Below are 16,763 nucleotides of genomic sequence, written 5' to 3'. Positions count from 1 at the left end.
GTTTTTCTTGTTAGTTTTCATCAAATATTTCACACTCATATGATGTATGCAGTCTGCTAATTGTCACTAGCACAGACTGTCAAAAATCATTTCAAACATCTGGTTAAAACCAGCTTTTTATGTACTGGGATTATTAGTTCGTCCTTTTCACACAAGTGTTGTGCCGGTTGCTCATTATGCCTCTGACTTCTGTTACTTTTTGTTCTCAAAAATGATTTGAAAAAGTTTAGAAGGAAAACTTGAAAGCAGAGCAAAAACAATACTGGCAACTTTTTTGAGTGCCGTAGTTTTATCTGCTTTCTGTTGAAATATTTTCCTGGCTTTCCATTCAAATAAGAATTTCTGTGCAAGGTGTTGTGGGGAGGGTTGACTGCAACCCTGCAAAATGCAACACAGTAAATGTGTGGGTATATTCTCCGTATAACATACTGTTAAAATCAATCTGTTCAGGTTAGTTTCCATTCTGAGGAGAGCTGAGAAATACAACCACCAGTTTCTGTCACGTGCTACATCGCATCAATTAAAAATAAATTAAATTTCATGCAAAGAACCTAACTTAAAAATCTCAGCAAACAACAACAGAACATTTTCACTAATGATTTGCAGTCATCAGAAGTGGAGAGAGACTCAGACAGCAGACAGCATGGTCCCAGCATGCTTTTTGCCTTTTTTTTTGTTTGCACAGTAGCTGTCAGTTGCAGCCCTGCAGGTAGTAGAACCCAGTGGGAAGAGGGGCGGGACAGAGCGATGCTGACTGAACTGACAGCAAATTTAAATTACTGAGCTTTCTTTTGCTTTTTTTCTTTCTTTGAGTGCCCTTTCTTTTTTTTCTCTCTGTTTTTTTGGTATTTTTCTACTCTGCGACAAACTGAAAAGATTCGAGCACACACTAATTTAACAACCCTGCTTCGTCGTCTTCTTTTTTTTATCCCCTTCTGCTTCCAGGATAATTAAAAGAGAAACCTGTAAAGGCAACGTTCCTTCAAGCAAGTTGGTGCTGTAACGTGCTGGTAAGATGAATTTAATTTATTTCTTTTCCTTTCCTCATCTTTTCTTTTCCTTTTTTGGAGCTGAAAGCTTTTGTATATCTAACGCAGTCATAAGTGTGGTTCTCCTGCTGTGGAGGGTTAGGATGTAATGAAAAGGTGTAACGGCTTGATATGTGACCTTCTCCTATTACTTAAAATGGGTAATAACAGCTTTCGTGCCTGTCCTCATGATGCTTTTCTCTCTATGAATTGACTATTTGCTCAACAGAAGAGATGCTGTGATTGTCGCACTATGACAATGAGGACTTGATTGTTTTTGGTTACTGTTCCATGCTCCTATCAGAACACATACTTGAGTTGGGGGGTTTGTGTTTGTGATTTTTTTTCCCTCTGAACGTTGCCTGAAGCACTGATACGACAGGGGGGTGGAGATGGGGGTGGAGGAGATGGTCTTGGATATCATCCTGCCTGTTCAGCTGTTTACTAGGTAGGGAAGTGCAGCACTGAAACTTTTTAAAGAAATAAATAAATACTTTTCTGCTTGCATCAAGTGGGGTCAGTGAATCCAGGATTTATTGTTGTCCAGTGCTGGATAAAGTTCTTACTGTCCCTTGCATTTTCCTCTGGAGCAGGGGGGAAGGGATGTTCCACTCCATAGCTTGTCATACCATTGTAGTAGCTAATTGCAAGAAGCTGACAAACTTTGAGATGAAATACCAGGCGTTGCTTTTGTAAAGCATGAGTTTGATGCTATGGATCACCTCTCATGAATACCAGCCTGCCAGATACAATCAGATCTGTATTATACATGTTGTGTTCCTGACTTAAAAGTCCCCTGATTTCCAAGGTCTCCTTTCTAGTCTTTTTCTGATACTAGCACATTATTGTTCTGTTTTTTCAGCAAATGAGATGTGTTTGGTTTTTGCTTTGCATTTAAGCTTACAAAATTTATAAGGAGATGTGTTTTTCTCAGGCTTTCTGAATGTAGTTCTGCCAAGTATTAAATGCTACAACACTTAATGAAATCAACAGGAAGGCTGAGCTTGTCCTGTATTTGAGAGGCAAATGCTGAGTACTGAAAGGACTGGATCTTATTATTGCTGAAGTATCTTTCCTTTCCGAATTGCAATTAATTCTTGTTGCACTTTAGGCTGGATCCTGTAGCTTTTACTGTAGTATTCAGAATAAACACTATTCTTACACTTAGTTGCTAGTTTGTGGCCATGCTGACGGAAACTTTTTGAACATAGGGTGGGGTTTTTAGAAGAAATTGGATAGAGTTAGAAAACCAGTATGATTTAGTCGTCTATCTCCTTGAAAGCTCTTTTCCTTAATTTTCTTTTAAAGAGGTGTCCTGAAACTAATAATTTGCATATTGATACATCAGACTTTCCAGACTCAAAGGTCTGTTATGCTACGCGAAAAATGTGATATCATGAGAGAAGTTGTGCAAGGAGAGTGGAGATGAGGAGCAGTGGGATTGATCACAGAGTCCTTTCTGCGTCCCTGGAGAGGAGGAGAGGACATGCCAGTGCCATAGAAAATCACATCCTTTCACAGCAACTTTGTTAGGGCAGAGGGTATAGGATGCTGCACTTGCAGAAGTTCATCACTCCCTATTTCAGTCTCAGTTTCAAGCACTGCAATACTTTTCTGGAGGTTTACTTTGCTTGTGCAGAAAATGCTGGTGTCTCGTGAAATGAGGTCGTTGGAGCTCCCACATCTTGCTTTTACCCTGAAAACATGCCTTCCCCCACACCAACATCAAGGTCTGCAAGGCCCAGAAAATTAGGCTTTGTCCCTTGTAATCCTAAACTCCCATCCATTTATAAACAGAGAAGAAAAGGGTTGAACTCAGTGTTCTTGTTATGGAAATAAGTTTTTATTCACCCAGTATCAACTGACAGTTAGAAGCGTATCTGATGTAATATGAATAAACTATAGGCTGTTGTCAGTAAATTATGCATTTATAGTCTCACATTCTTCTAGAAACAGTGCTTTTACAATGCTCAAGTGGCCTAATGGGGTGAAACTACCAATACTCTCATCTGAGCTTCCTAATCACCAAAGTCATGAGAAGTCCATGGTGGTTGGTTCCCACTGTCCATGGTGGGCATCCCAGCTATGGGTGAGGCTGCATGGAGGAGAGCCTGAGTTTAGCCAGGGGACTCTGGTTACAGAGCTGATGTCAAAATTACTGTTATGGGGCAATATGAAAACATAACACAGCTGAGTTCAGATGCTGAGTTTTGTGGCAAGAATTGATTCCTAAATTCTTAAATTACAAAAAAGCTTATATCTGTACATTTAACTAAAAAAACAACCACCCTAACCCAATCTACCAGTCTATATCCTCTTTGAATTTCATCTTTAAATATACTTATTTTTAATTAATCTGTGCACTTTAAATTGCTGTTGGCTTCTAGCAATACTGTCCTCTATTCAGTGCTTGGAAATTTCTAGTTGAATGCAACTGCTTTCATTATAACAAAAAAATGAAAAACAAGCCAGAAAACTTGCTGTAATTTCCTGTCAGTAACAGAGAAATAAGAAAACACTAGGCTAATAAAAATGATAATCTGAGTTTACAACTGTTAACAAGATTTCTGAATAGAAATGGTGCTATTATGCACAAAGAATTTCTATCATCACTGGAGGAATGTAGTATAAAATTATGAGGTTTATTATTAGGGTTCTGTCAACCAATCAGAAATCAACCCATAATCTTACTTGTGAAATGCCATAAGTTTTGGCATCTTCCCTCCCCTCCTACTAATAAAAAATTAAAGAAATTTTATAATTAGAAACTTCAATAACATAACTATGAATTTCCTTTAGAGAAAAAAGCTGACATAATTCTGCATTTCTTCCACATCTCTAACGTTCCATATAAAGTCACTGCAAGTCTGAGTTGCACGCAGCAGGTAAAATTTAGGTAAATCACAGACTTGCCATGGGCAATAATGATGGGATTTCATCAGTTGCTTTCTCCTGGAAGAAGCCAGATTCCCAGATTTTTCTCAGGACTCTGAACAATTACTAAAGAATATCTCATAGCACCTCCTTCTCTGAACAGGATTCTTTATTAGCATTGCATTTCTGGTCCACTCAATTCAAGTATGATAGAATCTCGGCAAAATTCTTGGATTTTAACCACTGCAGATTATTTCATTTCATTGTAGCAGTGAAAGACTCTTACATTTCTCTTCTAACTGCAAATGATTTATGTCATTGTAAGGGGCTTGCTGTGTTTCCATTTGATTTAACATGTTAGCCATGGTCTTCTTTCAGCAAGAACAACTCTTGCAAGAACACTATACAGGGGCTCAGAATGACCCTAAGTCTCTGATCCTCCCCCACTACCTGATTAGTGATATATTGGGCTAACACTTGCCAAAACACACTTCTCCCTCAAGTCTGGCAGCCAGTCACATGTCCATCTCCTTGTGATGTGCACGTGGATCACTGCATGATCCTGTTTAGGATCCTAACCCTGTTTAGGGTACAGAGAACCCTAAAAATAATCTAACGCCTCCTAATGACTCTCATCACCCCAAAGGTAAGAGAGGTCACAATATTTATCAGATCACCAGATATGAACTGAGAATATAAATAAATATTTTAACTATTAAGGGAAACAAGAAAATATTATAAAGAAGAAAACAAAGTAAAAATGTGGATCCAAATATGCTGCTAGCAAGAATTTCTCTTGCTTCTTTCCAGTCCCATGAGATATTTTTCTCTCTCACAGAAGATGTTAGTAGAGTTCTATAAGCCATGAACACCTGCGACCTTGCAAGGCTTTGTTTATAGTACGGTAGAAAAATGTTTTGACAATGGATATTTTAGGATTTTAGCCAATCACCCCAAGGGGTGGCTGATCCTTTGGAAAATTAGACTATGAAGAAAAAAGTCTATAAAAGAGTTGTAAAATAATTAAATAAAGGAATCTTGCTGCACAATGCCTGCCTGCTGGATCTCTCTTCTTCTCCCTACCACTGTGGGACACCGTGATATGAAAAGAGAACTAGATGCCCAGAGAGCTCATTTCTAGACTACAATTATCATCACCCAGAGTCTTCCTTTGGTTGTTTTGCATGTCCCATGGCCTGTGGATACTGATAACTCAATTCCTGCCCTGATGTGCTCTGAGAGCTCTTGAAGCTGCATCTTTCCTACTCACATTGTTAAAGACAAGTATTGTCAATTTCCTTGGGGATGGTAATAACCCAACTTTTGGCAACCCAAAAGTTCTGCATATATATTTTTTTATAATTTGCCTTCTCAGTCTGGAACCTCCAACTGCCTCTGTGTTACCCATAGAGGTGATGGTTCTCTGTCCATGGCATTTGGGCACCAGAGGTGGCATTCATCTCATCCAGATAATGTAGACACCTATATGTGAGTGAGCCACCTTTGGCTCTCCTTACAGTCAGGGAAAACCACCAGGTGCTTTTTAAACATCTGTTTTCTTACAATCCCACGGAAGAACATCATTTTCAAAACTCAGACCATTTAACTTCCTCTCCTGCTCAAATTTTCTCAACTGTTGCCTTGCTTTATTTAGACATCTCTTGTAACTACTTCATGAAGACAGAGGACTTAAAACTCCGTAAAATACCTTGATATTGACTTACCAAGCCTCATATACCTGGCAGTTGGCTTAAAATAAGGCTAATCCTAGTGAAGTTAGGACTGGATTGCACAGGCACACCCATATATCACTGACATAATGTCACTCATATATATCATTAGTCCTCCAGGGCTGCTGGAGGGGAGCTGTCACAAGTGCATTCCAGGCAATGTGTTTAACGTCCAATTAATCTTGTTCCTTGTGGTTAATTTTATTAGGCTGAACTGATCTAGTGAAAGGAGGTGGTGTGATTGGTTTATTTGTTCTACTTAGTAGATCAGTGGCATTTAAAAGTCATGCTGCAATGCTATTAAAAAATCTCAAACTCAGGAAACTCCATGAGTGCAAAGTCTACCTAATTTAGGCACCAGTATTATAATGAGTCGATGCTCCTGATGTAAATTCCCTTATCCAGAGGAAGCTTCATGCATCTGAAAGCTTTCAGACTGATAATTTGGCTTAGATTTTTATAGCTAAAGCCTCATTAAGAGTGCAAAAAGTGTATTCTGCAGAGCAATCCCCATCTCCCAAAGGTCCCTCACACCTGCATCTCACCCTGCCATCTGTGGAAGGGTTTTTTGTGTCCTCTTGGCACTGTGTTTGGCCCCAGGTAGTTGTTTTCAGGCCCAAGTCCATGGTATTTGGCATGAAGGTCTGTGGGTGATGCTGATGGTTCACAGCCCACCTGAACAGAGGGTGGAAGGGGTCTGAGGAAGGCAGCCTCAGAGCAGCCTTGCTTGTTAGGTCTAGAGGAAGTGATACCTAAGAATGAACATAGCCAGCATCACAGTCAGGTTTATATCAAGGAAAATCTGATTAATTTAAAAGACAAACGTGTCAGCACATAAATATATATTAATATTTATATAAGCACACACTAATGGCTGTTGGACACATAAAACCCCACTAAACAGGTGAGACATTCAGCAATAGGAACACATTCTGCCATCAGACAAGCATGGTCTCGCTTAGGATTCATTCCTCTCTTCACTTAGGTAACCTTCAGCATCTTAAGGATTAAGTATAGGTTTGGTTTAAGTCAGAGAAACTGGATTTTAGCATTCATCACCATTCACTCAGTTGCTGATCCACTTCTCAGTATGGTGTATTCAGTAGTCAAGGTAGATTGAACTTGATGATCATGGAAGTCCTTTCCAACCTTAATGATTCGACAGTCATCACACATGGTTGACGTAGCTCTATTCTGAACCTGAGCTCTGCAATATTTTGCAGAAATAGTCTTTATACAGACAAAGGGAGAGGCCAGATTTTGAAGCCAGCAGAAAATGTGTTACCATGCACTCAAACTGCTCGTGAAATAACAGAGCCCTGAACACAGGATTGGATCTCTTACACATTTGCTGTTTCCAGTGATTAATGCATAAACTCTATACCAGCCACTAACACAGTGAGCAATCCAGAAGGCCCGTGGACTGCATTTTGGATAACAAGGGACAGAACTATAGATTAATAGTGGCTCTTAATCAATCTGATGCGGTCAAAGTTTTCCATAGGCACTTCATTAACAAGCAGCTCACAGCTCTACCAACACCTTTCTTTTTCTGCACCCTAAGTCCCTGAATTATGAAGGATATGTGTATTCTAAATGAAGCTTTTGCACTCAAGTGAAGAGCAAAGGCTGCCTATCCAGTCACAAAGTAAGAGAGACCACATTCACAGGACATTAAAGGCTGGGTACTCTTGCTGAACAGGTTTACACATTTAAGCCTTGATCCTGCAAGGACTTACACACATGCTTAACCTTACATACTGCAAATGAAATCCTGGGCCTCTCAAAATCAATGACAAAAGTCCACTGACTTCAAAGGGCCACTCTGTGAACAGCCTTTTTGGTTTCAGTGCAGCCACAGAGTGTGCAGAAGCGTGTGAGCTGATCTCCCCAATGCTGCGTGCTTGTGTGAAGCCTTAAGAGATTGAGTGAGCTGCTAAGTGTATCTTTCAGAGCACTTCTGTCTCACTACAAACTATAAGCGTTCAAAGATGTTTTCTTGTTTGATCTGTGATCTTCACGAGTTTTGCCCAAACCCTGTGGTAAAACCTGCTGAAGAAGTCTGTGAGCAATCCATAATGCAATTCCCTCCCTGGCTAGTATTTCATTCTCAGCAGTTTGTTTTCTTTACTTTCCAAGAGATCCAATCCCTGGAGTGCCTTAAGAGATTGAGTGAGCTGCTAAGTGTATCTTTCAGAGCACTTCTGTCTCACTACAAACTATAAGCGTTCAAAGATGTTTTCTTGTTTGATCTGTGATCTTCACGAGTTTTGCCCAAACCCTGTGGTAAAACCTGCTGAAGAAGTCTGTGAGCAATCCATAATGCAATTCCCTCCCTGGCTAGTATTTCATTCTCAGCAGTTTGTTTTCTTTACTTTCCAAGAGATCCAATCCCTGGAGTGAAGGTGATTATGCTGGAATCACTTTTTTTTTTTTAAAGAAAAAAAATCTATAGCTCACATGATTTTATAGGAAATCTGGGAAATATCTGCTGAAATGACTTACAGTTCAGAAAAAAAGTAGTATATGAATTTTTGCAGGACTCAACTGCTGGGTTTTTATCTGCTTTCTACTGGTAATTGAGATACCTTCTTTCAAAATCTGTCTCAGGATCTCTTGGAGACCAGAAACTGAATCCTGGCTCTGTCTCGGTGTATAAAACTCTGCTCTGGCAGTGGTATCCCTCAGACTTACTGTGGAGTCCTGAGGAGTTTGGTGAAGATTTCAGGAGGATGGAAAGTGTTATTAGCCCCATTTTTTAGCATAGATCCCTTTCCAAAGCAGGTTAAGTCAAAGATCCAATGATGCTGCACAGACTCTCTGGTTCTGGGAGTGGTAAATTAGGCTCCCAACCCTCACAACAGCTGAGGTGCTGGAGCTGGGGGGGTCTTGGGCTGCCCTAAGTAGCACCAAGGTGTCGCAGCTCCAATAGCAGAGCTCATACTGGAAAATGCAGATCCTATGAGTGAAGCAGCTGTCCTGGTGTGCAGATGCACCATTGCACCCTGCACGTGCTAGGGACTAGGGAGGTTTTGGCTATCATCTTCCTGAGCCTGCAAAAGCATTTGTGAGGACAATATGTGTACTGTAACAGGGAGCAAGGGTTTGGAAAAGATATTTATAAAGTTTTGCATCCCAGTTATGCTTTAGGATAAGCCTGTGTTAGCATTTGTGGAAACCAAATTACCTCTTCTCACCTAAATTGGTGGCAGTCATTTGAGAAGGAGAGTGGGCTGGGTGAGCTCAGTGAAGCTACTTTTTTCTCTTTCAGCATTTTTTTCTGACACGTTTCATTGCTCTAGCAGAAGAAAAAAATCCCCAGACTTCACTCTTTTTTTTCGCTTTTACTGTAAAGGTATTTTAATTTTATCTTCATTGTGCTCCTGTACTAATGGGCCTTACACATTCCCAGCAAAGTCCTGTGTGAAATTCTTAACCACAGAGATTACAGAAATTTACTGCTTCACTGGCGTGGTCAAGTTGCCACAAAATTGCATTTGTTAATGTAGCTGAGAAAACACATGGCACCTGCCATGCCTGAGAATAAGGATTTTAAATATGGCTTGGAAGAATTTAAGAATGCCTATAAAATGGGGCTCGGCCGTGTCAGTTTAGCTTCAGGAAGGAGACAGTGCTATAAAATACTCACCCATAACTGGACACAAGTGACAGCTTTACTTAAGTAGTGTTCACAAATGAGCAAGCAGTGAAAATGTTCTGCCTTTCTCACCCCAGAAGAATGACCATGGCAGATGTTAATACCATTGAGAACAGCTTTATTGTAGCTACAGGTGAGACAAATGGAGGATTTATTAGTCTGGGCATTGAGGGAAGGGGAGGAAGGGTGAAAGTCCAATGTTGTTCCAAAGAAATGCAATGTCCATTCCCAAACACATTGCATGGCACACACAGTGCACTAAAGCAGAGGCTATTCTGTGTTCATGAATTCATGAGCATGCCTGCTTTTTTTGTTTGTTTTTAAGTACCCCATACCCAGAATCACAAATTGAACATGATTCTGCTGTTTATTTCCTCATGTCTTATCCTGTACCCATTTAAGTTGATGGGAAATCTCTAACTTAATTGATAATACGATGTAATCAATGTCTCAAAGTCTGGGAACTCAGTGACCTGTGAAAGTGTAAACAAGTGACAACGCTGTTTCTCTGATGAAAGTCCTGAGATGAGGCTTGGCTCAGCATCTGCTGGATCCTTTCTGTTCATTTTAATGAGCTTACAAATTGTCCCTAACATAATGTGCATTCAATAGAAATCAGCATTGGTTTTTCAGGCACTGATCCAGTAAAGCCTTTAATTATGTGCTTAAGATTATGGTATGGGAATAGTCCCATAGAAGCCTCTGCAACCACAGAAATGTTTTAAGCTCAGCAAGTAAGAAAATGTTTTGTTGCTGGAGCATCATCACATTTTTTTCCAGTCAGTTGCCTCTGCCAAGAAAAATAACAAATACAGTTTCTAGAAATCCGACACCATGAGATGCCATAAATGCAGTGATATTCAGATTTGTACCCTTTTTTTTTTTAGCTGCTTTATATTTCTTTATGCCCTGATATAGCAAAACACTTTACTGCAGTTGTGACATGAATAGGAACACTTACATCTTGAAACTCAAAGCTCCTTCCCCTTTTAGATTCAGGGTAGGCTCACACGTGGTGCTGCTGTCTGTTGTCAGTCCCGTTTCTAGGTAAGATAATGTTTTCAAATTTATAAAAAAGTAAAGCTTCAGGATAAGTAGGAAAATATTCTTCCCTATATTTAAAGTGAGTTCTGGTGGTTTACCCCAAACACTTTGACCAGGTGGTTTTTCAGAAAAGCTGCTTCAATGTAGTTTGAGCTTTTGTGCCATGTGGAGCACGTATTGTTTAACTGCTTCACTTCAGCACATTCCACCTCACTAGAGGGGACTGCATTTCTGCATCCTCTTGTTTTCATGAAACCTCTTGATATTCACCAGGATTTTTTCAGGTAATGCTGTTTACAGCAAACACAGTCTATGGTGTTTCCAAAAGTTTCCTGCTGTCAGAAGCATGAGGGCCAAATTGAAAATATTGGTTTGGGAGAATGTAATCTTTTCAGCACAGGCTCTGGTCAGCGTGGCTGTGTGCAGTTCAAGTGCCCAATAGTAATGATGTCCAGGCATAGGGCCAAACGCTAAAACTGCCCCCAGAGTGAATATACGCACACTCTGTGAGAGAAGCAGTAAAGTATTCTTGTTTTCTGGCCAGCAACACGGCTTCCCAGGAGGATAACTTTTGCCAGGAGTATGAATAAGCTGCATTGAGGCTATGCTTTATGGCGACTGTTGCGTCAAGGACTGCTAAGTAACTCATAAATAAGCAGTCCCTGCTGCCCCCCAATTCCAGTATCCAGCTTCAGAAGATACTTATGTAGGTCCAAGTGTAAAGGCTTGCACAGTGGTCTCAGTGGACTCTGAGAAGCGCCAAAGCAGAGGTGGCTACTTTCCATCTCCTGCTCCTTCCACTGGCCATAATTTTTCTGGCAAGCACAAATATACAGAGCCTAGAAGGATTTGGCTTCTATTCTTCAGCTCATATTCATCATGTGGGTTGCTCCAGTGAAGTTATGAAGCCAGGAGGTCTTGTTATGGTAGGATAAAGGCTCCACCACAGCCGAAATCTTTATTGGTAAATTAATTATGAATAAACACAGGAAAAATAGGCACATTTTAATAAACCCAGCAACTATCTTGTTTTGGGCACACAAGTGTGTTTATACCCACAACCAAACTACATAAAAACGTAGGGATTTTTTACATTAGTGCCCATTTTCAGTTTTCTTGGGAAAAACTTCAGTTCCACTCACATAAGCATGCCAGACCTTCTGCTGATATAAATCAGAGCGATCCCTTGAAGTCTGCTGAGCATCTGCCCCAGAATGGCAAATAACAGCCTCTAGAGTCCCACTAATCTTTAAGGATGATAGAAGTTACTGATCCAGCATGTCCAACTTTCTAAAACCACACAGATAAAATAATTTCAGGCAGGAATTCCCACACTAGGGATAACCATATTCTGTAAGGCTGTAATGAATATGAGCATTTAGACATCTGTAGTGTTCTATACTGTGCTTTTGTATGAGACATTCCCCAGTTCTAACTGCTGACATCCAGTGATCCAGCTGCTGCTTCTTTGCAGCAGAATTGAAAGTTCTGATTTCAAATAAGCCAATAAAGTGATTTTCTGGAAGGCAATACTCTGTCCTTCTACTCCTTTTCTTCAGATACATTTTTCTTTCCTTTCAGGACATCTCCTAATTTGCTGCACAGATACCTCCTTTTGCACAAAGATAGAAATATCATCAGCTGATGTGTTTATCGAAGAAAAATCTCTATAATTTAGACAAGGATAATCAACCCATTCTGTATATGAAGACAATCTGAGCACCATAAACCAGAAAAACATTGTCACAGTTTATTTTCTTTATGTTCTCTCTCATCAGTATAAGAATATACTTTTGTATACTTTTATGATGTAGCTACTTATCTTCAGTTGAATACAAGAGTGAGCAGACAGAAGCAGTTCTTTTTTCTGTTATTTCCAATCAGCTCCATACCTCAAATTATTAAAAACCTCTAGCAAGTCTTTCTCATGAAGTGTGATTCACAAATTGTATGAGTTAGTCTTCAAAGGTTTTATTAAAATAAAAATGGAAGTCTATGACCCTTACTAGTGGTTTGTCTTATATAAATGTATTTCTCTGCTTAACTTTCACAAAATACATTAGGACAGAATAAATGACATTGAAGCAGTACAGGAAACACTTCAAAAGGAACTAATTTTCACATGCTGCAAAACTAGTTTGGGGACCATCTTGAAAGATTCTCCATGCCTCCACTTCTTTATGCAGCTTCATTTATTGTCTTAAAATTAATTTTCCAGAGTGAGAAAACTTGTTCTTAGGAAGGTGATAAAACTGTTTGTGAAAGTCCTGGTGATGGTAGTGGTTCATGCTGCTGGTGGTGAATATGTTGTGGAGAAATCTCTAGGGTTCTGTCAGTCTTGGGAATAAAACAGCCAAGGACCACCCTGTAGCCCCACATGCTGTTGAGCTGGTGCAGTTCCTGTCCATCCACACACACTCCTCCAGCCCCAGGCAGAACTGCCATTATCCAGCCTGTCTATGGTACCTGCTGTCCCCCAGCCCAAAACCTGGAATATTTTGGGGAGTGTCATTTGGCATGCCCAACCCAAAGCTCTGCAAGGGAGCAGGCTATTGACTAAATGTCTATGAATGGTCAGGCAATGGTACTTAAGCCATGTCCCTCGTCTGGATCTTTATATTAGTGTAGACATAACTAGTAGAAACACAGATCAAAGGGCAAGTCCTCCCCAGAGTACTCACAGACTCTGATTTGAACTTCAGCCAGGTGCAGTTTCAGATATTACCAACCCTGTTAGAGGGGACCTGAAAAGAAGAGATGGGAAGGAATAATTGCTGGCAGGTAATCTGTGTCTGTACAGATTAAGTAAGATGTTTTCAAATATAAAAGTATATCCTAACCCGTGTAATAAAAACGCAGGGTGTTGATATATCTAGAGAGTATCCCTGAACCAGGAAGTTTTGGAAGATGGGAAATTACTATAAGCTTGGTTTGCTCTTACAAACTGCTCTAGGCACCCACTAAGTTCCGCTGATGGACACAGGACAGTGACTTGGACAAACACCTCATCCAACCTCGTGCAGAATCCTCCTGCTACCTGAAAGAATGTGGGCACAGGCAAGAATTATGCCTTCCTTAGAGGAAAGAAGGCTGACTGCTGGTACAGAGCTGTTGAGAATGGATAAGGGCTGCTGGAGTGGAGCTGGCTTTCAGACCAAGCACGTCCATCCAAATAAACACTCCAGGTACTCATTGATATGCCCTTGTCCAGGAGCAAATTGGATTCTGAACAAGCATCCAAAGATATAAAAGTGTAAATATACTGATGCTGTCCTTTTAGAAGAGTCATCTGCATACATTTACCAGAGAAAGAGGGGGTGAGGGACTGGGGTTTGTGTTATTCTACGCACTTAAAACGTTAGTTTTGATTATTTTTCTAAATTAGTCTTGATATTTCACTGCTTCCTGTATTTCCCAACATTATTGTTAACGAATAAACAGGTCTTTCTTAGTTGTCTCTGAAACAATAGTGGCAAAGGCTTTGTTGCATATGCAGGAACTCCAAATTAGGTGAAATTGCTTCTGGAATGGAGTAGTGAAATCATGCAGACACATTTACTGATAATGATACTTCTTTTGGTGTGCGTTGTGCAAGCAGCTATGGCAGGATATGTTCCAAACCTGGTTTTATTAAATGAACAATACAGACCACCAGTAATTGTTATGCATGGGGAAAATAAAAGCATAAAATATGCGTATGCTATGATATGATATGATATGATGATGTGAAAATGCACATACAGGAGCACATCAATGTGGTTTCCTTCTGCAGGTTTTTGGCAGCCTTTCCAAACTGTCTGGTTTAGAATTAGCAGGGTCAGAGGAGATGTCCCAAAATTTAGTATAATTTGGATTTATCAGTACCAATCTCCTCTGGGGAGAGGTGAGTTCTCTTTTCACAGGATAAATAAGTCTTCTCAGAATATTTCCCCAGACAGATTCTCTTCTGCACATCTCCTTGCCAACTGGAACCTTTTGATCTCAACATCCTCAGTGCCAAATTCTTTAATGGTGTAAATGAGTGAAACTCCACCTAAGGCAGTGGAGCAGATCCCATTTGCACCTGCAGAGAACTTGGCTTTGATTCTGTAGCCAAGGAGAGATTAAAACCATTGGTTCTAGTAGATTTGTTAGCCTGTAAAAATGCTCCTCATCTCCGGTTGCAGATAGCTCTGTTATCCAGTCCAAATGTGAGAAGGAAAAGCAGCAGAAAATGCTTTTGAGGGTGTGAATCCTGGAAAGGAGGGTGATACACTGGAGGGTTTAACAGGATTTTGTGATCTCTGTCATATGATCGAGGATACATTAGCATCATTTTGATTCTGGTCTCTTCACTTGCTCCCTGTGCAGCTTTTTTCCAGATCTCCTAATGTGAACCACTTATTCCAGATTGCTCTTTGAAGAAGGCATCCATTGATACATCAGAGATTAAATGAGTCAATCATGATGGATTATGGTTCATGGCTTTATGTACCACAGAAAATTATGCATTTTATACTACCTTGTAAAATAACCATTTATCTAAGTAAACATATTGACTTCTTTTGGGTTCATATGAAAACTATCCTGGGCTGTGAATCTTAATTTAGCAAGCTCTTGACAGGCAGGAAAAAAGACAGCTAACAATGATGGAGAAGAATCAGTTACTTAAATGTCAATAAAGGGAAGTTTAAAAATGAGCTCTAAGTAACAGATCAATTTTTTCCAGTGTCCAGTCAGAGACACAGACTTGGCAACTTCCACCACCTTTTCCACCCTCTCCAAAAAAAGCCACAAGCCTTTGAATTTGCGGCAGTTGGTGCAGTTGTATGCTGCTATGATGTCAATTCCAACATGGCAACAGCACATGCTGGACAAAGAAATGAGGCCAAATGGTTAGAACAAAGGGAAACGGCTGAGTATAATTTGCCAGAGATTCTACCTCTTATGTTTCTACACCTACTGTGGGTACCAAAGTAAGGTATCTCTTTTCCAAGCACCACAGTTTGCACATCTGTAATAAGGAAATTATTCTTCTGATGCAGATTCTCCCTAGGGCCTTTCCATGTGGGTCACAGTAACATTTGAACCTCTGACATTGGTAAAATTGGATCAGCATTAGTGTGCACCGATTCTTCTTCTGAGTTAAAAGTATCAGAAGACATAAGAACTGTGAAAGAATGCAGTTTAAGAATGGAGGTAAAATGACCTCATCCCAGGTCCTTTGGGAAGCTCTGTCTGCCTAGTGGAATGGGAATACAGGACAGCACTTGCTCAGCTTTCAAAAAACAACAGGTTAAATTTTCAAACAGGTTAAATTTTCTAGTATCTGACCATTTCTGCTTGTTATCTCAGATTGCATTTAATTGGTGCACCTGCCTGATTTTTGCCCTCTCCACATCCTTTTCCTGACAAGTATTTATACCCCTCTCACTCACAAAAGAGTCCAAGGTGCTGAGTGCATCCTTGACTTCAGCCAGCTTTGGATCAGACCTGTAATCACTGCCAGCTTCTGACTTGCTGGCTCTAAGTATTTAGGATGAATCATCTCAGAGACAAAGCAGAATATCAGAGACAAGTATTATCTTATATATTCCTGCTTCCCCAAAGGTTTAGTCTCAAAAAAAATCCATTGTCCTATACGTAATATAAAATAATTCACCATGGAGCAAAACATTGTATCATGATACAGATCTGGGCAGTGATTGAAATAATAACAGACTGTTTAATTGCTAAATTACAGTAGTGATATTATGAAATAACATATTATATCTGCATTTATAATAAATTAATCCATCATGATTAAAGGTCTCTCAATGAATACCAAATGAATTAATACATGATTGGCCTTTATAAGTATAAGCCTTTAAAATTATGCCGTTTTCTGCAAGCAGCTAGCAGCCTGCAGAATAAAGTGGCAATGAGAAAATCTGTCACGGGAAAACTTTTCTGCATTTCACGCAGAACACCTTTTCTTTCAGAACATTTTTTCATGGAACTCGTTACCAATTATGACAGATAGCTTTTTAACAGGAGAAAATATGCCCATAATCGCACAATGTTTGGGGGAGAGGGGAAAATTACCACAATATGACTAATTTTATGAAAGACATCTGTCATTTTCTACTGTTGTAATACAAGCTGTTTAGTAAGTAAATTTAATTAACCAGATTTCTCATTTTAAAAAGGGGAAAAGAAGGCTTTTACAGCATGCCAGGAGCATATCCCTTGAATATAGTTTGTTTAATGCACCCAATTAGACTGAATCATCAAATTTTCTGAACCTTAAATATCTCAAATTAATTTTTTCCACATTGTTTTTCTATGTACCCTTTTGCAGCCATTTTTGCTGTGTAGTGGATGTTGTTTATTGTTGATATTCCTTTTTTAGAGTTTCTGCTTAAAGCCAGGACTTCTTGCTGCTTGGTGTTACACATAAAGAAAGAAATT

The 16,763-nt window shown here is 39.7% G+C and overlaps 1 protein-coding gene across 1 annotated transcript in view; it reads left to right on the top strand.

Moving 5' to 3' along the window:
- The first annotated feature begins 715 nt into the window (after window positions 1-715).
- Window positions 716-16,763, top strand: part of CELF2 (CUGBP, Elav-like family member 2) — a 549,582-nt gene continuing 533,534 nt past the window's right edge. The window contains exon 1 of the mRNA XM_017740369.1: window positions 716-1,010. The gene's annotated coding sequence lies outside the window, so the exon portion shown is untranslated. The remainder of the gene's footprint in view (window positions 1,011-16,763) is intronic.

This window comes from Corvus brachyrhynchos, unplaced genomic scaffold (assembly GCF_000691975.1).
Source record: "Corvus brachyrhynchos isolate BGI_N302 unplaced genomic scaffold, ASM69197v1 scaffold307, whole genome shotgun sequence".
Lineage (NCBI taxonomy): Eukaryota > Metazoa > Chordata > Aves > Passeriformes > Corvidae > Corvus > Corvus brachyrhynchos.
The sequence above is the reverse complement of the archived record's forward strand: the minus strand, read 5'-3'. Positions and strand labels throughout refer to the sequence as shown.